Source organism: Felis catus, chromosome F2 (assembly GCF_018350175.1).
Source record: "Felis catus isolate Fca126 chromosome F2, F.catus_Fca126_mat1.0, whole genome shotgun sequence".
Taxonomy (NCBI): Eukaryota; Metazoa; Chordata; class Mammalia; order Carnivora; family Felidae; genus Felis; species Felis catus.
The window spans coordinates 43160001-43187748 of record NC_058385.1 but is presented as its reverse complement, the minus strand read 5'-3'; the positions used below and the strand labels follow the sequence as shown (position 1 = coordinate 43187748).

Genomic DNA, 27748 nt, shown 5'->3' with positions numbered 1-27748 from the left:
GCACTGGAGATATATGACATTGTCAGGCTGGGTTGCACTGGAAACAAGTTAGACCCAGGCCCAGGAGCCTCTGGCAATGCAGAGTAAAATTTTGCCTCTCTTTCTCGCCTCCACCCCGGAGTCTATTATTCTCATCTTGAGCTCCCAGGCCCTTTGGTAACAGATGTGGAGGAGAATAAGGAATGAGCTGCAATTTGCAGAGAAGAAAGTAGGGCCAAGATTCTACAGAATCCCAAACAGATTGGCTGAAGTGAGCAGAACTCCATGAAGGTACAATCTCACCTTTAACACCTAACGAAAGAGAATCCTAGAAGTCTAACTCAGAAAGGGGTCCCACCAACCGTCCTTCATCTTGGAGGTTAAAAAAGTGAGACCTAAAAAAGATCAAATGACAAGTCCAAAGTCATCTGGCTTTTCTGGAACTCAAGTCTGGAAACCTATAGAGCTGATGCAGTCGCAGTCACCAATTGTATTAAAGCAGTCAACCACTTGTAGCTTGCAAAGCATCTGCACAGATGTCTCTCATTTTTCCTCTCTGGGCTACATTCAGTCTCCTTTAGTCACTCACAAATCCGCTAGTACTTGTCTCAGGAAAACTAACAAGATTCTTCACAAACATGAATTCAAGAGAAATGTCTGATTTGACAAGTTACTAAAAGCAGAGTCACGTGTTTCTACCTTTAGCTTCACCCTGATCTTTCAGAAATACAGTGAGTAATATTATAGCGACAATGATTCTTCAAAAGTCCACACCAGACAGCAAAACGCAAGCAAGAAAAAGCCTGAGCAACACTCACACAACTTTTTGAAAAACGATCCGCTAGAAGATGCGCTGTGAGTCTGTCTCCACTGCCCCCACTTAGTATTTACATCCACTCGTGCATTCCTTCACCGGGCTCTACTTCACAGGCAGGCACGCATGCACTTACTCAGGTGTTAACGCACCAGTTCTAGTTCAAAGGCCCTGGCTCATTCCTTCAATTACTTAAAGGAGTACCACCGAGCCGCCCGCCGGTAACAAGCCTCACAGGCCCTGCCCTCCGGGAACCTGGAGTCTGAGTGGAGCCTAGACGTGCACACCAAAAGCGAAAGCACAAGGTAAAAGGCGAAAAACTCCTCAAAGGAGCTGGGCTAAAGCGCCCTGGAGGCCCAGGGGAACCGGGAGTGCAGTCCAGACGAGGGGGTGGGGAGGGCAGCCCCGCGGCCTGGGCCGGCCGGAGGGGCTGGAGGGGCCGCGCCCGCCACAGCTCCGCAGAATCCTCCTCCTCCCTGACGCCGGCGCCCGGCTTCCCGTTTCTGGGCCCGGACTTCCCTCGTCACGGAAGCCGCACGGCCTGCCCGTCTCCCGTGGCCTCCCAGCCCCGTCCGTCAGTCGCTCCCACGAATGAGCGACTTAGAAAGCCATCCCCGGGGCCCGCACCCCCTCAGCCGGCCCGCGGGAAGCGCCGGGGCCTCGTCCCGGCCCCTCCGCGGGCACAGCGGGCCTGCGGCGAACGCACCTGGCGGGCCGCACGGGGGCGGCGGCGGCGGCGCTGGCGGCGGCGCTGGCGGCGGTGGTGCCGGGGGCCAGGCTCGCGGCCCAGCTTTCAGGTGGCGGCGGCCACACCCCTGACGCGCCCGTGGGCCCTTAGTCCCCTGCCGTCGGGTGACTGCGGCCCTGCCCCTCCGCGCCGCGGGCGGAAAGGCGAACAGGGGAGGACGTGGGGGGGGGGGGGAGGGCAAGGAAGGGAGGGGAAAAGGGGGGGGGCAAGGAAGGGAGGGGGCAAGGGGGTGGGTAGTGCAAGGGGCGGGAGGCGAGGAGCGGGGGCCGGAATGCCACCTCCAGAACGCTTTGGAGCCTCACCTAAGTTCTGGCTCCCGTTGGAAAATCGAGAGCCACACGCTGGGTTTTAGGCCCCTAGCCCTTGCTTCTTTATACATGGCCAATGGGGGCTCAGGAGTCGCCCTCAGACCCAGATGGGTCCCGGAGGCCTGGTTTCTGGGCCACAGTGTTTGCCAAGGTGCAGCCTCAGGTAGGACATAAGACGTGGCAGAGGTGGCGTGTGCCGGGCAGGTAGGTTAGGATGGACGGGGCTGTGAAGCCAAACAGAAAACATGACCGGTTTCTGTCTGTCTCTGAGCCTGGCTAAAGGAGTCTGGAAACCCCATGCTTAGTGAGCTGTCAGATGCTGATTATTAAACCGTGATTTTCCGGGTCCAGCCGGGAAGGACTGCTGGACAAGTGGTGAGGATGATAACAGGGGAGGTGACCCAAGCAGGGAGATCTGGAAGAGTCGATAATCTTCAGTTTATGCCTTATTTGTATGAGGGTGCCCAAGAAGAAAGGAGACTCATCTGATCACCTGGTGTAGCTTATCTCAACAAGTCACAGGCATTCCTGGTCACAAAATGTGTGCTCACGTGTTTTCAAGGTTTTCTGTTTTGATAAATTTGAAATTCTTTGTTTAACTGCACTCTCATCAAATACAAACCGTCACCTATGTGAAACACGGAGCAGTTCCGGTCTCTCCTCTTAACAATTCAGTCTCTCCTCTTAACCGGAAAATAAAAATAATCTTTTAATTAAAAAGAAAAAAGAGGGAGGGGCGCCTGGGTGGCTCAGTTGGTTGGGCGGTGGACTTCGGCTCAGGTCATGATCTCGCAGTTTGTGAGTTGGAGCCCCGCGTCTGGCTCTGTGTTGACAGCTCAGAGCCTGGAGCCTACTTTGGATTCTGTGTCTCCCCTTCTCTCTATCCCTCCCCTGCACAGACTCTGTGTCTCTCTGTCTCTCAATAATAAACTTAATTTTTTTTTTTTTTTAAAGAGAGGGGGAAAACCACATGCTCATGGGGGGGGGGTGCAAAACATGTAATACCTATATATGTGTAACCCTCAATTAACAGTCTCTTTAAACTTTTAATAACCCTGTTGCCCATGTATAACGTATGAACTCTGAGACATTCAAGGTTCCTTGAAGTTCCTCACAATGTGATCTTGGCCCTACTCTTCCAGGTTCATCTCTTTGGTGCTCTATCCAGCTTCACTGAGTTACTTTTTTCTCAAACTATCTGGGGCAAAGGATAAGATTTTATTATAACAGTCATGGACTGTAATTTTTGTAAGATACAATTAAAAACTTGCTAGAAAAAGTAAAAACAAGACATAAAAACTACAAGCCCCAGTTTTCATTATGAGTGTACAAGTATAAAGTTACTCTTTCCATTTGTCTTTGTTTTCTTCTAACTTCTAAATGTTTACTCTCGATTTCTGTATTTATCTCATCATGGACCAGTAAAAACAGTTCACAGATTGGCAGTGATGACCATACTTGAAGTGGCACTGTCTTGCTGTTCTTTAAATGTGCCAGATGATTTTGAACTTCTGGGCCTTTTCTCATGTTCTTCCTTTAGTGCTTATCAAAGTTCTTGTCACTCAAGTTTCAACTCATAATGTAATAGTAATAATATCTTAATATTTATCGAGTGCTCTATGCTAAGACTTTTATGCATTCACTATGAATTCTTATGAGCTAGGTAGTATTATTATTATTATTTCTACTTTACAGAGGAGAACACTAAGGATCAGAGAAGTCACATCACACAACCAGTGAGGCACAAAGTTAGCATTCTAAATTGAGCAGGCCTGATTCCAGAGCCCATGCAGTCAACCATGATGCTTGGCCCCTCCTCCATAAAACCTCCCATTTACTTTGGAATTAAAGTTAATCACTCCTTACTTACACTTCTACCATATATTTTTCCCCGTTGGTTTTCATTCATATCTGTTTCCTACACTAGGCTTTCAGCTTCTGAGTACAGTGACGTTTGCATATCTCCATGGCTGTTAGTGTTGCTTTCTCCAACTGGAACGTCCTTTATGCCCTCAATTCTGCTCATCATAGCCACTGGAAAGCAAGCCCTTCCTCATCTTTGTATTACCATATAGTTTGTGCTTAGTTCATGCTGTAATTATTTGTTTATGTCTGCATCCCCTATTAGACCACAGGCTACCCAGGACATTCAGTTATCTTACAAAGATGGTTTTATTTATTTAATTGAACAAGAACTTCCGTAGCACTTATGATGTGCCAAGTACTATTCTCAGAGCTTTACAATCACCTAAACAGCCCTGTAGGGTATGTATTATTTTATCACCACTTACCCCGTGAGGAAACTAAGGCACAGAAAAATTAGTAGGATACTAGTAGGGGGCAGAGTCAGCATTCCAAGCCAGGCAACCTGGCTCCAGAGTTGATTTCTCAACCATCATGTTGTACTGGTTTTCCACCAGACCATGTGGTCTTCCTGCTGAAAACACTTCAGTGGCTTTATACTCCTCTTAGGATAAAAGTGAAACTCCTTGGTAGGGCCTTTAAAACTCTGTGTGGTCTTAGCTCTGCACTTGCCTCTCCCACCAAGCTTCCTGGCTGCCTTCTAGCCACCCTTGTCTTCTTTCCCTTACTCCTGAGGTTCATGCTCTCTCTGACCTCAGCACACGTTGTTCCTTGGGCCTAGAATGCTGTTCCTTCACCTTGTTCCTTCCTCAGCCCAAAATTATCCTTCAGATTTTAGCTCAGGAAAATCTTCTTAGACTAGGTCAAATATCCTAGTATATATTTTTAAAGCATTTTTTATTTTTAACAAAGTTATCATTTTATATTTTATATGTGAATATTTGACTAAGGTCCATCTTCCCCGTTCAGCACTGTAAGCTCCATGACGACTGGAGCTATCTGATTGGCCAACCTTTATATTCTCAGCAACTACTGGTATCTGACACAGAGTAGGCAGTGAGGAAATATTCAGTGAATAAATGAAGAAATAAATAGTATTCAGAGTGTTATGAAAACTTAGAAGAGTCACAGTATTGTGCTGGTAAATGTTTACCAACCAGAGAGACCTGATTTGTACCATTTGCCAACTTCTATGGTATAAATACTCTCTCCATGGCCAATTTCAAAATGCCAATATGACCTCACGCAACGCTGGAGTTGGGAGGTGATGTGAGCACTTAGCTTTGAGAGGCTGTACCAGTTGGCTCCAGTACACCATTGGATGAACACCAAGGTGGTGTGGCAGAGAGTGGTGCACAAAGCCCAGGCAAGCTGCTTAGGGAACTGAGGTGAGATCTGAAATATGAATAGAACACAGGCTTGGGAGGTGGACACGTGTGTGGGACAAACAATTGACAAGGCAGGTGGGGGTTGGAGAAGGAACAAGAAAGGTCAGTGGGGCTGACATGTACATTTGAAAAGAGTGTTGTAAATCTGGGTAAGGTTCAGTCTTCATCCTTATGGGAAGCACCAAACTTGCATAAGCAGGTGAAGTTAGCATTTTGAAGAGACATCTCTGACTTCCTTTGCCCAACGGGCTGGGCATAGTATGTAGCCACCCAGAGAAGAGATGCTGGTGAACAGAATCAGGACAGAGATGAAGAGAAAATGAAGGCAGCTGTGAAAGGGAGCCTGGGTGGAGGTGTTTTGCATGGAAATATGGCCCAAACGGTAGTCTCTTGGTGAGCAGACCTAAACTACAGTTTCAGGGAGGTGGGACTTCAGGCGCCTGTGAAGGGAACCAACAACACAAGGCAGTGTTCCTTGTGCTGGAGACCCAGGGACTAGCCTTGATCATAAGCATAGACTTTAAAGACTAGGAGACCAGGACTTGGGGTCTGGTGTAGCCACTTTCTGGCTGTGACTGGTCATTTAAACTCTTTGGGATTTCAGCTTTCTTTTCTGTAAAGAAAAAGAAAACAAAAAGGAGAGTACGATAAAAACACCTCACATGGCAATTCTGGTGATAAAATGAGATTATAAGTCAGGCACCCCTTGGTTTATAAGAGTCGTCTTTAAATGTGAATATGTGTTCCTTTAGGAAACCAGAAGGGATACTTGAGGGGGTGACCAATGAGATCATTCAGACTGAGATACTTAGAGAGTGACGGGGTGCTCTTAATAATTCCATCAGCACGAAGGCATAAACTGGAGTGTGGTCATCTTAGTGCTCAAGGGCTCCCCAAGAGGCATGGAGAGTTTTAAAGCACCAGTTTCAAGATCCAGAATCTCAAAGGTCATAATGTCTCCTTCCAAAAGTTGGTTTGCTTGAAAGGTGCCTTTTATAATTGCCTTTCTCCCACTTTCCAAAAGAAAAAATTCCGCTCACATACCCGATGCCTCTCCAAAATTCATTGCCCTGAGGGGAAAGATGGCCCAGAAGCCAAGCTAGAGGATACTTTGGTATTTCCTTTAAACAAAATTCCATAAACACCTGTGACTCCCATATATCTCATGAAAATTCAGTTCCAATATCTTACATCTATGTTCAATAATTATTTATTAAATGTATAATCTATTTATATTTTAATAAATTATGTACCACTAGTAATTATAATAATTCAATTCAGAGAAAAAAATTAACACTGGAAATTTTTTAAAAGTTGTTATTTAAATTTCAGTTAGTTAAAATACAGTGTAATATTTCAGGTGTACAATTTAGTGATTCAACACTTCCGTACAATACCCGGTACTCATCACAACACGTGCACTCCTTAATCCCTATCACCTATTTCAGCCATCTCCCACTCACCTCCCCTCTGGTAACCATGTTTGTTCTCTATGGTTAAGAATCTGTTTCTTAGTTTGCCTCGCTCTTTTTTTTCCACTATGCTCATTTGTTTTGTTTCTTAAATTCTACATTTGAGTGAAATCATAAGGTATTTGTCTTTGTCTGACTGACTTATTTCACTTAGCATAATACTCTCTGGCTCCATCCATATCATTGCAATTGGCAAGATTTCATTCTTTTGGATGGCTGCACAATATTCCATTTTATATATATATATATATACACCCTTTATATATGTATATAAAATATGTATTATATATGTGTGTGCGTGTATATATATATATATACACGCACACACATATATATATGTGTGTGTGTATATATATATATATATATATATATATATAACCTTTATGTATATACTTTAGCCCTTCAACTGTCCATGGACACCTGGGCTGTTTACAGAGTTTGGCTATTATGGATAATGCTGCTATAAACATCAGGGTGCATGTATTCCTTTGAATTAGTATTTTTTTTATTCTTTGGGTAAACACCTAGTAGTGCAATTGCTAGATCATGGGGTAGTTGTATTTTTAACTTTTTGAGGAACCTCCATACTGTTTTTCTGAGTGGCTGTACCAGTTTGCATTCCCACTAACAGTGTAAGAACGTTCCCCTTCCCCACATCCTGGCCAACACCTGCTGTTTCTTGTGTTGTTGATCTTAGCCATTCTGACATGTGTGAGGTGATACTCATTGTAGTTTTGATTTGTATTTCCCTGATGATCAGTTATGTTGAACATCTTTTATGTGTCTATTGGCCATCTGTATATCTTCTTTGGAAAAATGTCTGCTCATGTCGTCTGCCCATTTTAAATTGGATTATTTGTTTTTTGGACGTTGAGTTTTATAAATTCTTTATATATTTTGGATACTAACTCTTTATCAGGTATAAAATTTGCAAATATCTTTTCCCATTCTGTAGGTTGCCTTTTAGTTTTGTGGATTATTGATTGATTGTTTCCTATACAGGTGTTTTTTGGTTTTTTTGTTTTGTGTGTGTGTGTGTGTGTGTGTGTGTGTGTGTGTGTGTTTGACGACGTCCCAGTAGTTTAGTTTTGCTTTTGTTTCTCTTGCCTCAGGAGACCTACCTCGTAAGAAGTTGCTAAGGCCAATATTAAAGAGGTCACTGTCTCTGGGATTTTAATGGTTTCAGGTCTTACATTTAGGTGTTTGATCCGTTTTGGATTTATTTTTGTGTTTGGTATAAGAAAGTGGTCCAGCTTTATTCTTTTGCATATTGCTATCCAGTTTTCCGAACACCATTTGTTGAAGAGACGTTCTTTTTCTCATTGGATATTCTTTCCTACTTTTTTCAAAGATTAATTGACCATATAATTATGAGTTCATTTCTGGATTTTTTATTCTGATCCATTGATCTATATGTCTATTTTTGTATTAATGCCATACTGTCTTGATCACTACAGCTTTGTAATGTAACTTGAAATCCGGAATTGTGATGCCTCCAGCTTTGCTTTTCTTATTCAAAGTTGCTTTGGCTAATTGGGGTCTTCTGTGGTTCCATACAATTTTTAGGATTGTTTGTTCTAACTCTGTAACATAGAAAAAAATTTTAAATTATGCTTACATGTGTATTTTTATTGTGGAGAAAAAAAATACGATAGAGCAATCAACAAAATATTTTGAAACATAAAAACCAGGGGGATAAAATTCTGGATAAGGGGCATTAGGATGGAAAAACAACTTCATGGAAAGAAAGGAACAGTGTAAATTTTTTTTTTTTTTTTTTACTATTACAAAGAGTTTTTCAAGAATTTTTTTTTAACAGATGATGGCTAGGAACCAACCATTGTGGAATTTAAATACGATTGGATACATTTAGAAGAGTAATATAACAGTTTTGTATTGAAACATCAATATTTACAACCTGCTGGAAACATTATTCTTTGCAACTATTAAACTTACAATAAAATTACAGAAGTAAATGTTTTTTTTAAAAATGTGCCAGGGAGTATATTAGCAAAAACATTTGAAGGCCATGGGTTTACATGACCTACAAGTTAAAGTCTACCTCTGCCATTAATTAGCTGTGTAGCCATGGGCTAGTCATTTAACCTAAGCGTTTATTTCCTTATCTATAAAATGGGAAATAATAAAACTGACTTTGCAGATTAGATTGAATAAACTTTGTAAAAATTCCTAGCAAGCCTAGCACTCAAGCTTCGTACTCAATAAATGTTACTCAGTGGTACTCAATATTAATAATAGCTAATATTTCTTGATACTATATGATAAACACTGAACTAATGTAATTTAATTCTCACATTCTATGAGGTAAATTTCTATGAATCACAGATGAGTAAACAGAGGCACAGAGCAGTGTCTTTTTGTCTTTCAAGTACTTTACAAAAAACAGTTGGACAGTGGTAGAGCCATCATTCAAAATCAAGTAGTTTGACTCTAGAGCCTTCCTTTGATACCTAACTTTTCTTTCCTAGAGGCCCCTCTTGTACATACTACTAACCTGGGTTACTATCAGAATTGAGGAGTAATTCTCTATTTACAAGTGGAACTGTTTGCTGTGTTGGGTCCCTTCTTACCATTTTTTCTCATTGCTGACTTTCTAACCATTTGCATATCATGGCAAAGAAGATGATACCTTTAAGGCATGTTGGGATGAAGGATTGAGGCATTTCATTGCAGGACATGGCCAGCTCAAGTAGTTTCAGTTTCCCCAAGCCTAGCTTGACCATCTTGAGGGCTGAGTAGAATCTGCGCCTCCACAGACTTGCAACTCATTCCTGGTACTCAATATGCCAAGGCACACAGTTTGGGGAGCTCTAATATAGATATATTGAAGAGAAGTCTTTACTCTCTTTTTCCTTTGACATGGGTTTACAGGAATAATTGATGGGTCTCTATTTTGGCAGCTATCCTGATCAGCTTGGCATTATATAAAAATGTTTCTTTGTCAAAGTTGACATTACCAGAATATTACAGTTAAGGAAAGTATTCTAGTCAGATGCCATCCCTCAACTAACAAAAGTCAACATTACCTTTGTTAACAAGAAAACCAACAGGCCCAAGATGGAACCTGGGCTAAGTCACCAAACCAGGGCTTCATACATAACCTAACTGCAGTTTCAACCTCCCCTGGAAATGTAGTCTTGACAAGTCAGTCAGGAATTGTCTGGTCAGCACCAATGAGGTGATCTGTCACACAGGCCCTCTTTATCTCACCCCTCAAAAGGAAGATGAATTCATCAGCATGATAAGACCTCCTGCCTTCCCCTTAAGGAAAAGTCACCTTGCTTGAAACTTTTTTTTTTCTTTTCTAATAACTTCCTTACCCTATCCTCTTTCCTGTAAGACACCTTCCATTTTATACAACTCCTCAGGACCATCTTTCTACTTGCTAGATGGGATACTGCCTGATTCATGAATCACTTAATAAAGTCAATTAGATCTTCAAATTTACTCAGTTGGATTCTTTTTTGTTCAACACCCCAATCCTTCAAAGAATGCAATATGAAGCATTGCTTATTCTCTTTCATCCACTCGTTCCTAACTACTTTGACAGGTGTGTAAAGAAAGAAGTCCCCTTGAATGTGAATGTCTGAAACTTATATCGAAACTCTTATCATCTTGCCTAAGTTTGAATCCAATAGGGGAAAACACACACACACGTCATAATAATTAAAAGCAATACAGGATCAATGGATTTTTTTGTAATCATAGTTCTCTATTCCTATGCAACAGTTTTTCATTAAGATTATATTAAATACTAGGGGCGCCTGGGTGGCGCAGTCGGTTAAGCGTCCAACTTCAGCCAGGTCACGATCTCGCGGTCCGTGAGTTCGAGCCCCGCGTCAGGCTCTGGGCTGATGGCTCAGAGCCTGGAGCCTGTGTCCGATTCTGTGTCTCCCTCTCTCTCTGCCCCTCCCCCATTCATGCTCTGTCTCTCTCTGTCCCAAAAATAAATAAACGTTGAAAAAAAATTAAAAAAAAAAAAGATTATATTAAATACTATAGAAGCACTTGGCTGGTTCAGTCAGTAGAGCATGTAACTCTTGATTTGGGGGTTGTGAGTTTGAATCCCACATTGGGGGTAGAGTTTACTTTTAAAAAAGATTATATCAAATAGTATCAAGATTCTGAAGTAAGTGAATACTAAATACCTGTGCGTAACTCCGTGAATTTTACTTATGAATGCCCCTGTATAATCAGCACACCGATCAAAAAACAATATTACCAGTACCACCAAAAGCCCTTCACATATTCCCTTCGAGCCACCCACCCCCATAAGGATATTCCCTTAGACTGACTTCTAACACTATAGATTAGATTTAATCACTTTTGAATTTTATATAAATGGAATCATATAGTTCATATTATTTTGTGCCTGGTTTCTTTCATTTAAAAATATGTTTGATGGAATAAAGATAGATGTATAGACCAATAAACTATAATAGCCAAGTAAGCCCTCGCATAAATGGCTAAATTATCTTTGACAAGGGGCCAAGACCACTTAATGAGGAAGGACAGTGGCTTTAACAAAAGATGATGGGAAAGCTGGACATCTACATGCAAAAGAATAAAATTGGACCCTTTACCCTATATCATATACAAAAAATCAACCCAAATGAATTAAAAACCTAAATGTAAGACCTAAAACTATAAAAAATACTACAAGAAACTATAGAGAAAAAGCTTCAGGACATTAGGTTTGGCAATTATTTCTTGGGTCTGACACCAAAAGCACACAAAACAAAAACAAAAATAGATAAATTGGACTTCATCAAAATTAAATACTTCTGTACAGCAAAAGACACAATCAACAGAGTAAAAATCTCTGCGTACAGAATGGGAGAAGGAGCACCTGAGTGTCTCAGTCAGTTTAGCATCCAACTCTTAGTTTCAGCTTGGGTCATGATCCCAGGGTCATCGGATCAAGCCCCGTATCAGGTTCTGCACTGACAGCATGGAGCTTGCTCAAGATTCTCTCTCTCCCTGTCTCTGTCTTCCCCTTCCCTGCTCACACATGTGCACTCCCTCTCTCTTTCAATATAAATAAATAAAAAAAAAAGTAATGGAAGAAAATATTTGCAAATCATATATCTGGTAAAGGGCTAATACCCAGAATATATAAAGAAATACAACTTAACAAAAAACAACTGGGTTGAAAAATGGGCAAAGGACTTGAAAAGACATTTCTCCAAAGATAATTAAAAATCAAATGGCCAATAAGCATATGAAAAGATGTTCAACATCACTAATTGTTAGAGACATACAAATCAAAATCACAATGAGATACCACCTCACACCCATTAGGATGGCTACTATTAAAAAAAAAAAAACAAGAAATGTTGACAAGGATATGGAAGAATTGGAACTTCTATGTACTGTTAGTGGGAATGCAAACTGCTGCAACCACTATAGAAAACAGTATGGTGGTTCCTCAAAAAGGTAAAAATAGAATGCATAGGAGCCAGATATCCACTTCTGGGTATATATCCAAAAGAACTGAAGGCAGAATCTTGAGAAGATTATTTGCGCACCCATGTTCACAGAGGCATTACTCATAAGAGCCAAGTGTCTATCAGTGGAAGGATAAACAGAATGTGGCATATACATATAAAGGATATTATTCTGCCTTAAAAAGGAAGAAGATCCTGTCACATGCTACATTGTGGGTGGACTTTGAGGGCATTATGCTAAGTGAAATAAGTCATGCAAAAAATACTGTATGGTTCCACTTATATGAAGTATCTAAAGTAGTCAAACTCATAGAAACAGAAAGTAGAATGGTGTCTGCCTGGGGCTAGCTGAAGGGGGAAATGGGGAATTGTGTTTAATGGGTATAGTTTTTCAGTTTTGCATGATGAAAAAGGTGTGGAGATCTGTTGAATTACAAGGTGAATATTTACCACTACTGAACAATACTTAAAAATGTACACTTAATAAACTTTATATTACATGCCTTTACTACAATTAAACACCTAAAAATTTTTAAACGTTTGAGAGACTTAATATTATTGTACATAACTATGATTCATTCATTCTCATTGCTATATATATTCCATTAGGTGCATATGCCACAATATATTTGTCCATTCTACTGTTGATGGACATTTGGGAAGTATGTAGTTTGTGGCTATTGTAATTAGTGCCATACATGGCATTTGAAAATGAGGCAAATAAAAATCTATCAGAATTTTAGAGCTTCGAAGGCACTCACAGAGCACTCATAATGTATTTTAAATATGTTAAAATATTCTCCATCCTTGCTCTCAGCTTGTATAGCCAACTGCTACCTTAACTTCTCCCTGTGGATATCTAACAGACATTTCAAACATATCATGCCCAAATATGCTTTACCTGCAATCTTCTTCACATCTATTGGCAACTCTATCCTTCTAGTTGCCCAGAACAAACTTTGTTAACATCTTGACTTCTTTCTTTCACACTCACATCCAAGGCATCAGTAAATAAAGATGGCTCTACCTTCAGAGTAAATCCAGAATCTGACTATATTATCTCTACTGTTACCATATCACAACACCATCATCTCTGCTTGGGTTATTGCAATTACCCGCTTAGACAGACTGCACTTAGCCCATGCCCCTTCCCATCTTTTCCTTCACCACCCAATCTATTCTCATTACAGCAGCTAGAGGGACCCTGAGGCATTTTATATTTTCCAATAGCAGCCAGAAGAATAACTCTCATCCCATGTACTCTTCTGCAACGTGACTTTGCCACCCCCCAACTAGAAGTGGAATCTAAATCACCTCTTATGAATCCAGGCTAACATCTGAGACTTGCTTGAACAATAGAATGAGGCAAAATGGCTAGTTCATAAGAAGCCTTGCAGCATCCACTTAAGACCTCATAGAATGCTCACCTTTGCAATGCTGTCCCTGGGAACCCAATTTCCATATTTGAGAAGCCCAAGTTATATGAGGATGTTCCAGTCAATGCCTGAACTGAGGACCCAACCTACAGCCAGCATCACCTGCCATCTGACTGGAGATCTCAAGGAAGAGCTGCCCAACTGTGCCCAGCCAATTCACAGAACCATGAGAAATAATAAACTGTCTTAGGTCACTAAGATTTGTGGTGGTTTGTTGCACAGCAATAGGTAATAGGAATAGAACTTTTCACAGTGAAAGTCAGATAATGTCATTGATCTGTTCAAAACCCTCCAGTGGCTTCCCATTGTGCCCAGAGTAAGAGCCAAAGTTCTTATAATAGCCTGCAAGATACTGCATGATGTAGCCTACATCCCTTCCTCACTTCTCCATGGTTACTCGCTCCAGCTTTACTGCCATCTTTCTTGCTACTCCCTAAACACTCCTGCATTAGGGACTTTGCACTGGCTACTCATCTTCCCTAGACATCTAGTTGACCATCTCTCCTCATTCACTTTCTTGAAGAGTTTTCTCACATCTCCATGAGTCCAACCCTGACCACCAATTTAATACAATTTAATCCAGTCCCTCCCCACCCCAGAACTCCCAATTACCCTTACCCTGCTCTACTTGTTTTTCCACAGCACTTACTATTTGCTAACATAGCATGTAATAGTATTTATTTATTATGCTATTGTATACTTTCTGGAAGTCCCTCAAGGATGGGGAGTTTTGCTTTATTCCTTTACCTACTGTGTTCTCATCATGTAAGACCGTATCTGACACATAGGACTCAATAAATGTTTGTATTGTATGTCCTAATAATAGCTGAGACTTAGTTAACCAAGATAGCCATGAGGGTAAGGTAAAGGTGACTAGCAGAGCCATGTAAGAAGAGAGAGGTAAAAATAAGTACAGGGGAATGGGTTCTATTTCCAGAATCCTGGTCACTGCCCATTCCCCCACTCCTAGCTTTCCGTGCAAGGTGAAAAATTTAGGGTGGAGACCAAGTTTGGAAGAAAACATTCAGCTCACGTAAGAAACCCAAGATGGTTACAAGTCATGTAAGTCAAAGCCAATGCATGAGTTGAGCTAAACTCCATTATAATACTGTTCCTAATTACAGTGAATTGCAGCCAAATTACACTTCCCAAAACCAAATAAATATACAATATACCAGGTGGTAGCCCTGTTTCAAACCAGAGTTTCAAAGGAATTGCTTGGTATTTGTTTTGAACATGCTGTTCTGCAATTATCTGATTAACAATCCAGTTTTCCCAGAATTGCAGAACCAAATTCATTTTTTTCTTGATCTTATTGGTCATGAGATATTACTATACCTTTAAAATATAGTTAGCTCTAAATTATTAGCCAAAAAAAGTAAACCTGACCCTTCAGGTCAATAGAATATTAATTTTGAGTTGTGTGTAAACATGTAGATTAGAACAATAAAAGTCATCACAGAAAGAAAGATGTATTTGAGTGCTTTAAAAAAATTATACAGCCTCCATATTTGAAAAAAATGTCATGAAATACAAATGACTAATAAACAAAAATATTCAATTTCACTGGTAATCAAAAAAGGCAAAGTTAATGATAAACCTTTCTATGCAAGGTGCCGAATTATTTTTAATGCTGACAATGATGTGGGCTTTCTCATACATTGCAGATGAGAATATGTATTAGCTGTACATTTCTAGATCAGTTTAAAAATAAGTACAAAAAATAACCCAATATACAAAGATATTTTAAAATGTGTATTTTTTTAGCCATGGTAACACTAGCTGCTGAGACATTGGCCCAAAAATGTAGTATAATGGCTCAAACAAAATAGAGTATTTCTTGTTCATAGGATATTCCTAAATTATTTCAGGTCTTGTGTGTGTGTGTGTGTGTGTGTGTGTGTGTGTGTGTGTAAAAGAGAAAGAACAGCAGAGAGATATGCAGGGACAGAGGAAGGGAGAGGGAAAGAGAGATGCTCTATACGATTATACAATCATTCAAGAATCTGGAAATTAACGGATCCTTGGCCCGATTCAATGGAGATGTCCAGGGGTCATTCTGCAGAAGTAGAAAAAGTATAGAGAAGTGTACATGTAATGTTTTATGGGGATGCCTGGAAGTAACTCACATTCCTCTGGATAGAACTCAGCTATGTGGGCACATTTCACTGTGAGGGGACTGGGAAATGTGGTCTAGTTGTGTGCCCAGAAAGAAGAAACAATGAATGGGTTTGCTGAAAAGTTAGCACTCTTTGTCACATTCTTTTACCTAATAATGTACTTCTAGAAGTCTATTCTAATTCTAAGGACATCGAAATATATAACAGATTAGTTTGGTATAGCAAAACACCAACAATACATCATATGACTAATAATACCAACTAGCTCGCAAGTTTCAGTACATTCAAAGAGTGAAATATACAGCAATTTAAAATTAGGCCTACAAATAATTTTTCTTAACATGGAAAATAGCATTAATTTTAAATTAAAAGCCTTAATAAAGGCCTTATTTGTAGCACTTTATATGTGTGTGTGTATATGATATATATGATATGATATATATTATATATATATCATATCATATATATCGTATATCTTCCCCTAAATAAGGATATGATTAAGTAGGTAATACATTCCTTTCTGTTTAATGTTCTACTTATGTTATGCTTACAAGGATTACAATGGAAAAATGCTTTTTATGTTAAAGTCTAAAGCAAGAAAAATGCTTTATATGATTATAACTATGTAAAAAATAATCATGAAAAACATAGGATAAAATGTACCGAAATGCAACAATGGTTTGTCTTTGTGTGATGAGATGAATGCATTTATTTTTTCTTTTTCTGTATATGAAATTTCCATTTTTTTCTAGAAATAACTCTTATTACTTTATATTGGAAAAATTTACCTTCTCAAACAGGCTAATAAGTTGAGTGAATCCTTTAATAAAGTTGAATCTCTGCTGTAAAGTAGGTGGTGACAATCCTAGAAATGGAAGTTAGAGCTTCCTTGAGTTCTCTGCCCCTTAGGAGAGAGGTGATGAAGGGAGGAATCGGTAGTCATTGGCATTGTTCTTGTCTCCCCGAAGGCTGACTGGTACAGGAACCCTTGAACATGGCAGTATGGGAGAGGAGAGGACACCAAGGAGCATCAGTGACTGGTGCTGAGAGATCCCCAAAATGTTGGCATAAAGCCCCATCTTTACGTATTCTTCCAGGGCCCCTATTCTATACTTCTCTATCCTGTTCTTGTGACAAGAGGTGGTAGTAATTGAGAAGCAAAAAGGCAGAAGCACATGGCTTTTCCCTAGTGTGAGCAAGAAATCTAGCTGCTTTATCTGACTTCACAAAGATTGCTTGTTACAGTAGAATAACAACTAGACTAACTCTCAGAAGACATACACTACTAAGTATGTGATTCCAGCTCTAACTCCAATTGTAGACTGCTTATAGTCCTCCACCATGCCAGGGTGCCTCATGCCTCTATGCCTTCCTTCACTTCTGGAGTACTGCTGGCAGACATCCAGCCCGCAGCTATTAGCCCTCTTCCAGAATTTCCTTTGTTGCAGGTTGTCTTATTCATTGAGTACTTCTTTATTTTTTAGCACACACACAAAAAAAAGGTTGTGACGCATGACCGAAAGATGGAAGAAATTGTAAGAACAGTGGAATTGAGTGACTGTGCTCAGGCAAGAGACAGTGCTCGAGAGTGATTAATGTATAATCAAAAGCTGAGTGTGGAAGCCAGAGCACTCCTGTGGTAGCATATAAAGAGGCGTTCATCGCCTATACAGGAGAGAAGAAAAAGCTGATGACCCTCCTTAATCATTATAGGATAGCTTCAAAGAAAGTAAAATTCTCTATGTAGGCAGGGCTGCGATACACAGATTAGGACTCTGGATGGCCAGTGCTGGACTTTGTACTAGAATAGGGGATTGTAACCCAAAGTTGATGCAGGATCTGGCTAATATATACCAGCAGGAGTTCAGGAAATATGGGACTGACCTCAAAGGTGCAGGGATCCAGAAGAGTAAAACATAGAGATGAATAAGGAAGAGTTTGTCAATTCTGGTAGCACTTTCCACTGACACAGGATTTAATACCAGGCAATGACCTCAGAAGATGAATCTAATATGTGGCTAACTTAGCTTTTTAGGAATCTTGGAAAAAGTGATGGACCACACTAAAGGAAATACAAATGCCAGAGCTGCCAATGCAGATGGTGGAAGAATGGATCAAAAGTCCAGACAGATTACCAAATAGATCCCAGAGATTACCAGATAGATACATAAGTTACCAAAAGCAAGAAAGCCCACCAGTCAACCATTTACCAAAGCAATAAGGATGCATTGATGAGAGGGGCACTCTCTCATGACAAGCTCGGTAGTAGCTACTGTCTGTGGGCTAGGTAGGAGGTGCTGTTAGGGCATTGATTTCCTAAGAGGGGTGATAGAAACAAACCCAAGGTAACAGCGTCCAGGCAGTGGCGATTACATATCGGAAGAAGGTGGGTACAGTTATTATAATGTAGAAACTGTGGCACAATGCGAGGCACAGAACAAACTACACAGGAAATGGATACTAGAGAATTATTAGAATTGGGCAGAGAAGGAGACATTCTTGGAAGAGGGAACTGAGTACACAAAGACAGGGAGGTGTGAAACAGCATGACCCATGTGGGGATTCAATGTAATGAGTGTGTAGAGGAGGAGATGCTATAGATAGTCAGGAGAGGATCATATCCAAGACTGTTTAGAGGTCAGAATGTGGACCTAATCATAAAAGCTACAGGGAGCCATTAAAGTATTATATAAGGAAAATAATGGTACCTCTAATCCCAGTCTCAGGACAATGCAATCATGTTTCCACAGTAGCTAAAGAAGTGTTCTAAAAGATCATCTCAGTCAGCTATTGATGTATATATAACAAACCATCTCAATGTTATAATACCATATTCATTTATTCTTACATGTCTGCGGGTTGGCCAGGCCTATCCAGGCTGAGCTTGGCTGATTGCTCTGCCTCAATCTGCAAATCTAACTGGGATCAATTCCTTGTTGTAAGGGGCTCAGGTTTGCTCCATGTTTGTTCATTCTGGGGCCTGAAGGGGGCTTCTTCTCATCCTCCTTGGTGTAGTTGACTATCCAGGGCATCTCCTTCCCATGGCAATGGCAGAAGCCACTGAGGGCAAGCAGGAAATGTGATGTCTCTTAAGGCTGAGGCTCAGAACAGGCACATAGTGCTATCCATCCCCATTGCATTGGCCAAAGCAGTTTAGATGGCTAAGTCCAAAGTTAAGAGACCAGGAAGTACATTATGGCCCTAGTGAAAGGAACTACAAACTCACTTTTAAAGAGTGTAGATACAGGGAGAGGTGAAAAATTGGGGTCAATTATTCAATCTACCTCAGAGGTCATTTTTACTCAATACTTAGAAGCTACATGGTATAATAAAAAGAATATCAGTTGTGGAGCCAGACAAGCACTTAATAGCTCCATGGCTTTCCATGAGTTATTTAAAATTCTTCAGACATGAGTTTTCTCATCTACAGAATCTAGATTGATACCTCCTTCATCTTCTAAGTGATTATAAGTATTACATGTGATATTGTCCATGGGTGTGCACTTTGGGCACCAGTACTAATTAGGACCTCTCTGACTAGCAGTTATATCTAGTGTGCCGTGACTGTATTAATAAAAACTATGGGGAGGGAGATCAACAGTTGGACTTTGGTGCGGCAAAGTTACCATATTGGAGAGAAACAAAAATCCAGCAGAACCCAGAATGCATGTCCCAAGATACCTATTAACACCCTCTCTGTGGGCAACGACAGCCATTTGTCTTTGAGGAAAGATGTATCTCCCAAAAGAAAGGCCAGCCATTTGCTAATATGTGTTTGGTCTGATTGGCCTTTTACACATCCACTCTGTTCTTTGGCACCTTCAATTTTTGGTTCATGAAAAAGAGGGGTATTTACCCCAGAGGGATCTAGGACAAAACTGGGCAGGAAGGACACAAATGGTAAAAGCTCCTCCTGACATTGCTTTTGAGTTGTTTTCCCTGAATCTCCTGCTCCTGCCCTGTCCAGATGGCCTCCCTTAGCCAAAGGATTGTGCCAAAGATAATACCCAAAGTGCCCTTATTTATCTTCTCAGATTGAGACCGACTGGCCCAACATCACATCACTCTTTGAACTCAAACCTCTTGAGTCCCACAACAATGCTCTTTCTCCTGTTGGTATAAATTAGATAGGCAAAAGGCTAAGCTGCTATATAAAAGACCACCAAATATAGTGGCTCCAATAGTACTGACAATTTCTTTTTCATATAGCCCAGAGATGGGCCAGCAATCTAGAATGGGTTAGAGGCTGTGATCCTTGTGGACTTCCAGGAGTCCAGGTTCCTTCTGTCTTTTTACTCCAATATCCTTTAGCAGCCCTTCCCAATGGAGTTTTCAGAAGAGAATTAAGTTTTAATGCTTTAAAGCATCCACTGTGTTAATGAATTAACTTTTCTCCTAGGTATCTAGAGTAGTATAGCTTTGTACCATCCTTGGAATAATGGAGATAAGAGTTACTTAACTCATTTTCTGTAAGGCTTAATTCTCTTACAGAAACCAGTTGAGATAGGCTGCTAGAGTATGGTTCTTATCCTACAGTTGAAGACGGACCCCAGCACCATATCTGTACATTCCAATCTCTAGGAAGGGAAACCAGAGAAATGGGAGAAAGGAGATTCTTTAAACAGTGTAACTGGGAAGTTGTATACATTACTTTTGCTCACACCTGATTGGCCAAAATATAATTTCATGGCCAAATCTAATCACAAAGGTGCTAGGGAAAGTAGTTTCTAGCTTGGCAGCCATATGCACAGTTAAAACTTTTGGGGACTCTATTACTAGTAGGAAGGAGGATGGAATAAACATAGAGATAGTTATCAACCTCTGCCACATGTGACTATTATTCTCTAGACAGTAAGTTTCATGAAAACAGGAACTGTGTCTCATTCACTAGGGACAAATAAGTATATTTTTCAGCATAGTATCTAGAACATAGAAGACCCTTAATGACTTTGATTGGAATTCCATTTACTTATATCACGTTGAGGTAATTCAGAGGAGTGTCTTAAGGTATGATTTTCAAAAGACCCAGGAACTAAATACTTCAGTGAAAACTTATTTAACATTTTCTTTTCGTATGTGTGGAGGATGAGGGTAACCTTGACTTGTTCTGAGCTAAGTTTCTCTTTGTTATTTTAAATTTTGATTTACTTTGACTTTCCAAATCTTCAGGATCAACTTGTAGACTTTCATAAGCCCGAGGAAGAAAACATCTCTCCTCCACTGGGACACAAAGGGTACTGTTAGTATATAACAATTATGTGGAACAAAGGAGCTGATATTTGTAAAAAGCATATTAGAATGGTGCCTGGCACATAATGAGTGTTGTATAAGTGTCATAGATGATAGAAGATAGTCGGAGAAATGGAAGGTAGGAAGGAAGGCGGAAGAAAGGGATGGAATACGCCAAAAAACAAGCCAGCGTTTTCCCCGTATTTTGTAATAGCTTATAACATTTTCTCCTAAAAGCAGAAACAGTCCCTAGGCCTCTATGGCAGGAGACATCTCACCAGACACCTGAAGATTCACTTCCCTGCTTGGCTAAACTTGGACGTACTTTGCCTACTATATGTGCTATGGTCAAACTAACTGCTTACTAGTCTCTTAGGGGAAACTAAAATGACAAGCGAAAGTGGGACAAAGTAGACACTGGTTTAACAGGGCCTGACTCAGAAGGAGGCCAGTGCCACAGCAAGAAACTCTAGGATGTCTTATAGAAGCCTCAGACCTAGTCTTCTAGGGTCATTCTCCCACATATTAGGGGTAATCTAGCACACAGAATATTCCAGGATAGAAGCTATCTTGGGCATGTAAAATGTGTCCATTCCCTGGTTTTGGTATAGGTGATTATGATGGATGCATGGTTTTGCCCACCATGCATCCATTCTGTCTTTTTTTGGTAATAGCACTTTGCTGCCCTTCTAGGGATCCTCAGTTCTCCCTTTCTACCTGATTCTGATACAGTTGTGCCTAGCCCCTACCAGAACCAGAATAACCACTCAGAGCATGCCATCTTTCTGACTATGTGATTGATTTATGAATGGGTATATGATTCAAACTCTTCTAGAGTCATCCTTAAAATTTAGGATACACAATGGAAGAAAGAGGGGAGATTCTTCTGGAGAGATGAAGGAAAGTAGAAGTTGCTCTACTTGAAAACATTTCTCCTAGCCCTAGAAAGGCCACATGTCATCAAAAAATGTAGCCAAATCAAAGGGGAAGGCAGAGTTGAGAACACATCAGATGGGAAGTAATGATACTATTTGAACCCCAAGATCCAGTTGTGCCTGAAGCTAGATTTTCCCCTTTCAGCTACATGCACCAATGCATTCCCATTTTTAATTAAGCTTATTTGAGTTAGAATGTCTGTCATTTGCTTCCAAGAAAGTTCTAATTTACAAAGTGCCTGACTTGATTTGGTTACTCTAACAGCTCCTACAGTTCTAGGATGGCCAGGCAGCTAAGGGCCTATAAACAGCTCCTACAGTAATGTCCCAGTGCTTCAGAAAACTGCTCCATGTTCCACATTGTACTTTCTACTCTTAACCCTCTTTGTCTAGCTCCTTATTTCTACTCCTGTGCTGTGGTCTGGTACCTGGATCTCCTTGGATTGATACTTCATGGTACATTGAGCCTGACCTTCTATTTCAGCCTTACCCTGAATGTAGTTCCTCCCCAAATCCTGGAGTGTGCCCTTTTTATCCAATGGGCCAGTGTTTCCAACCTCCGCACCCAGCCCAGGGCCCCTGAGCCAGACATCTGTCCCAGAGCAAGAGCCACTGACTCATTTTGTTTCCTTCAGTGGGCGCTGCAGCCAATCTTCCAGGTCCCCTTAGTACGTGTTCACTTTCTTTTTGATGTTCCTGCCCTTGGCTTCAACTTGCTATTCAGGAAACCCAGAGATCAAAACCTCCTCCCTAGACCACCAAAATATTCATACTACTTTCCTCAGATTTGGTAGTAGGGATTTTTGCTGGGAAATGATAAGAAAGAATAAACTTTTCTAAAGAGGTTAGTCATTCAAATAAAGAAGCCCTAAAAATCTACATTGCATAAGACACTCTGACCACAAAAAGAAGAATGTAAGGCCTTATGAGAATATGTCCCTATAATGGGCTCAATTATGTCCCCTCAAGAATTCATATGTTGAAGTCTTAACCCCCAGGGCCTCAGAGTGTGACTATATTTGGAGATAAAAATCTTTAAAGAGGTAATTAAGTTAAAATGAGATCGTTAGGGTGGGCCCCAATCCAGTATGACTGATGCTTTTACTGAAGAGAGTAGGACACAGATACACAGAGGGAAGATGGTATGAAGGCACAGAGAGAAGACAGCCAGCCATCTGTAAGCCAAAGAAAGGGTTTCAGATGAAACCAGCCCCGTGGACACCTTGATCTTGAACTTGTAGCCTCCAGAACTGTAAGAAAATACATTTTCATTGTTTAAGCCCCTCAGTCTGTGTACTTTGTTATGGTATCCCTTGCAAACTAATACAGTTCCCTACTAATTATTAGTGACCTGGCATCTCTCCTCATCAAATCCTTTGTGAAAGAACAATAGGAATCTTTTCCTGATTCTCTCAAAAAGATAATTCATATATTTGTGCAATTACCACTAACCACTTATAACTTAGCTAGTAACTAAGGAATACATCTGGGGTCTCAGTCACTTGTGGGAGAGGAAACTAAAGTGCCAGCCTTCTTTTCCTCCAGAATCAAATATGGTCCCTCTTCCTCTTCTTCTTTCCCTTCTTCTCTTCTTGAATAATCTGTGCAAAAGCCATTGGATGCAACTGAGCAAGCAAAGTGTAGTGTTGGGGGTTAGGGGGATAATAAGCTGTGGTGGTGGCCCAGAGCAGGGCGCAAGAGCCTGACTGGGAGGAGTAGGATATCCATATAAGGGCTAAGCTTAGCACAGGGTAGCCTGACCAAGAAGAGAAGGGCATTTATGTCCTAGTGTGAAGAGTTGAAACTGAACAGAGTAAGGTGAGGCTCCATGTGGGAGGGTGACCCCGTGTGGGGTGTCATAGTCAAAGCAAGGTGAGGAGGGTGTCCCTTCCCCCCAGGGATGCAACCCAGTGTAAGCAATGAAGTCTGAGCAGAGTGAGGAAGGTATCCATTTAGCAAGGTGTCTCAGCCTGGTGTCAGAGGACTAGAAGGATGAGGAAAGCATTCACATGTGATAGGAGGGGGGCACTGGTATGGTATGTTGGAGCACCAATGGGGTGAGGAGGATGCCCACAAAGAAGGGTGGGCTGGTGTGAGGTGGCAGGACTTAAGCTGCACACATGGGGCATCCATGTGGTAGGTCAATCCAGTGTGGGGTGTTGGAACCCAAGCAGTACAGAAGGCAGATAGGAGGTTGGTTACATAGAGTTGGATTGATTCAATAAATAAATATAGTAAGAGCAATGACAGCTAGGTGTCTCACTATTGGAGAAGGAAATTACAAATATGGCAAGAGAAAATCAGAACCCTGTGCTGGTGATGTGAACACAGAGGTTTAAGGTGTGTGTGTGTGTGTGTGTGTGTGTGTGTGTGTGTGTGAGAGAGAGAGAGAGAGAGAGAGAGAGAGATGGATAGAGATTATAGATAGATGGCTAGACAGATTTTTTTTTAATGTCAAAGTGTACATGCACACATCTGCACATTCCCCAGCTTTGTGCACTGAGAGCATCTGGGAGCAGTGACACTCCAATAGCAATGAGCATACTGAGGGCATAGATTTGGGTTTCTAAACACTATTCTCCACTAAAGAACATAAAAGAATCTTGGATAAATGGCTGATTCCAGAACTGGGCTAAGGAAAGCACCAGATAAGCCTGAAACCTCTTTTGTACCAAAAAGTTCAAAAGTAATCCAAGAATTTAGAAACACGTCACACCCAAAGTATACAGAAGCCAGCTTGAAGGGACTCCCACTAGCCAAATATGGAACAATATTAGCATGAAAATAAAGACGGTAACTGATTATAACTCATTAAATAAAATAGAAATCTGTGAGTCCATACTGATATAAATAAATTGCAAATAACAGTAACAGATATGATGGAGCATCAATCCCATCAGCAACTTTCTCTCACATGCTTCAGAAAAGAAAATTATTTTTACTGCAAATTTTCTGCAAACTTGGGATCTTTTCCAAATTAAAAAAAAAAAAGTTCAAGAATGCAGGACAACTGGCCCAGTCTCTTCAATAAATTTGTGTCATGAAAAAAGGGGTAGATTAAAAGAGGCTTGTGGGACATAACAAGCAGATGCAAACATGGTCCTGGCTGAGATTCAGGTTTGGATAAACAGTGATAAGGCACATTTTGGAGACAATCGGGCAATGTAAATATAGTTTATTATTAGATGAGATGAAATGTGCTGAAATGGAAAAGTGGAGATCATTGATCAGAAAAGGAAAAAAAAACAGGAAATAAAATAGAACAGTAGTATATATCATGATCTCGTTTTATAGAAAAGAGAGAAATATAAATAAAGTTCTGGAAGGATAAATACTAACCTTAGTGCTGGTACTTACTGAGGGGTGGGGATACTTTTGTTCTGTGATTTTTGCTTGTCCTTATTTTCTGATGTATGACAATGGACAGGCTCTGATTTTGTAGTAGTAAAAGATCTTTAAAAATAAAATTTAAATAACAGAATTAAATAATACATTTGTATCAGCTGGGACATGTTGATGTTCCAGAAGACATATGGGCAAAGTGTCTGAAGCAACTTGTCTGTAGCATAGGGTCCCTAACTCTGCTATATGTGTCTGAGAGGTGCCAAAGGGGTGTGTATGGCTATACCAGACCATTAAAATTTTTTATTGTTTATTTATTTGTTTGGGGGAGAGAGAGAGAGAGAGCACAAGCAGGGTAGGGGCAGAGAAAGAGAGGGAGAGAGAATCCCAAACAGGCTCCTTGCTATCAGCGAAGAGCCCAATGTAGGGCTCAAACTCACAAACTGTGAGATCATGACCTAAGCTGGAATCAAGAGTCAGACGCTTAACTAAGCCACCCAGGCACCCCTGTACCAGTCCATTTTAAATACCATATAGAAATGCCTCAGTTATCTTGCCTGCAAAATGGGTACTAATACCCTGCCTCAGGAGGAGATTATCGGGAGTATTATATGAGTTAATATATTTGTAAAGTGCTGAATAAATTATTAATAGATACCAATAGCACCTCATTTATACAAATACAAAATTTGTGATCATCTGTTTTTTGTTCTATAAAGAAAATGAAAAAAAAAAACAAGCAGATATAGCTTCCCAGACAGTAGTCCCCCTGATATATACCCCCCCACCCACAAGATGCCTGAAACCACAGATGGTACTGAACCCTATTATTTTATGTTTTTTATACAAACATACATATGATAAGGTTTAATTTATAAATTAGGCACAGTACAAAATTAATAACTAAACAAATAGAAAAATAGAATAATTACAATATACTATAATAAAAATTATGTGAATGTGGTCTCACTCTCGAAATATCTTACTGTACTCACCCTTCTTGTGATGATGTGAGATGATGTAATGTGTTCTGATGAAATGAAGAAAGCTGAATGTCATAGACATTGTGACATAGCATTAGGCTATTGTTAACCTTCTGATAACACATCAGAGGAGGATCACTTGCTTCCCAGACCAGGGATGACCATGGGTAACTGAAACCACAAAAAGTAAAACCGTGAATAAAAGGAAACTACTATATTTATTTTATGAATTCTTACAGTGTACCTTCTGTATGCTACACACTATTCTAAATGCTCTACAAATGATAAATTTTTAATCATAATCATCATAATAATCATCATAATAATCCTAGGAGGAGGGTAATCCTGTCCCTCCCCCATAGTATAGATGAAGGAATTGAGCCACAGAGGAGTTAATTAACTTGTGGAAAGTCACACAGCCAGTAAGAGCCATGGACAGAATTAGAACTAGGCAGTCCAAACTCTGTCTCAACCGAGGGTGTCACTCTTACCAGCACATAACCAAGTACAGGAGAGAACTTTAATTTATATACCAATTGCCTTCCAAAAGTTCACTTGTAAGCCAATGTTTCAAGTTCTAATCAATTTTCCACCAAAACAATATTGTAAATTAGGTTTGGTTCCTAAGCCAACCTATTTATATAGACCAAATATATTAATTCACAACATGGCTGATTCAGAACAACCATGGCCTCAAGGTCAGTGTCCCTCTGGGTAGAGGATGGGGAATAGGTTTCATCTTCTGACCTGGTTCCAATCAATTACTTGTGGCTACAGGGAGTGCTGTCTGGAGAAGAATTCTGAAGTTGGCCTTAGCAGGAGAGCATACTGGGATCAATTAATGATGTCACCATGAATGGAGAAGTAGGAAGAGAGCCCCAAAGCTGGGCACTGGCCATTTGCACTCCAGACCCTTTTAAACACTGACACTAAGCTGGAAGCTAAGGTTTGCAACTCGAAGTCTGGACACTTCTCAGTCTTGAGCCCTGAGGAGTCCAGGGAATGGGGAAAAGGGATGGGGCAGGGATTCTGACAGCAAAGGGGGAGGCAGAGACAGCCTGGGGCTTTGGGGATAATGTGGGAGGGCCTGGTGAAATCAGTGGCTAGAGCTCCTCTAATGGGGTGACAACCGCAGAATTATGGGTGACTCCTAAGTCGAATATTCCTGCGTCGGCCCCTGTCCTTCCTCACATTGCAGGCATCACCCCAGTGATCCACACACCAGCAAGCACGAGCAAGGTTTCGACATTGTCTATTCTTGTGGCATTTCAAAAAGTTGTCAGAATGGTTAAATGACCCATTCTAGGTCACACAGCGAGGTCAGAACATCTGTCATGAGCTATATATAAAAGCAATGTCAGAGCAGAATGAAAATGAGTACATACAACCCAGTAAGTTGATCCCACAAACCACCAATTTACGTACTGGACTATTTAACTAAGGTTTGGGGTGGGTGGATCCTCGCACGCTCTGCGGAGGTTTTCAGAGAGGGACATTAGAAGGTGAAATAGATTTTGAGTGTGGTTTGCTGAGGATGTATTACTCCAGATAAACTAGAAAAAATAATAACATAGAGCTAAAAGTGAGTCCCAAGCTCAGTTGCATTTGAGAGAGGACAGCAGCCCCGCAGGCCCACAAAATGTCACGTCAGCTTTCGAAGGCA

General features: G+C 40.7%; 2 long non-coding RNA genes across 2 annotated transcripts in view; one reads left to right on the top strand and one right to left on the bottom strand.

Annotated features, from left to right (window-relative positions):
* The first annotated feature begins 520 nt into the window (after positions 1–520).
* The window catches only part of LOC123383192, a 51216-nt gene continuing 23988 nt past the window's right edge, over positions 521–27748 (top strand). Inside the window, exon 1 of the long non-coding RNA XR_006592674.1 lies at positions 521–1098. This is a non-coding gene — a long non-coding RNA (uncharacterized LOC123383192). The remainder of the gene's footprint in view (positions 1099–27748) is intronic.
* Positions 8096–27098, bottom strand: LOC109496109. The gene is made up of 5 exons (XR_002151948.3): positions 26833–27098; positions 26098–26256; positions 25118–25213; positions 16385–16583; positions 8096–8155 (listed from the first exon to the last, which is right to left on the bottom strand). It is a non-coding gene; the product is annotated as an uncharacterized LOC109496109 (long non-coding RNA).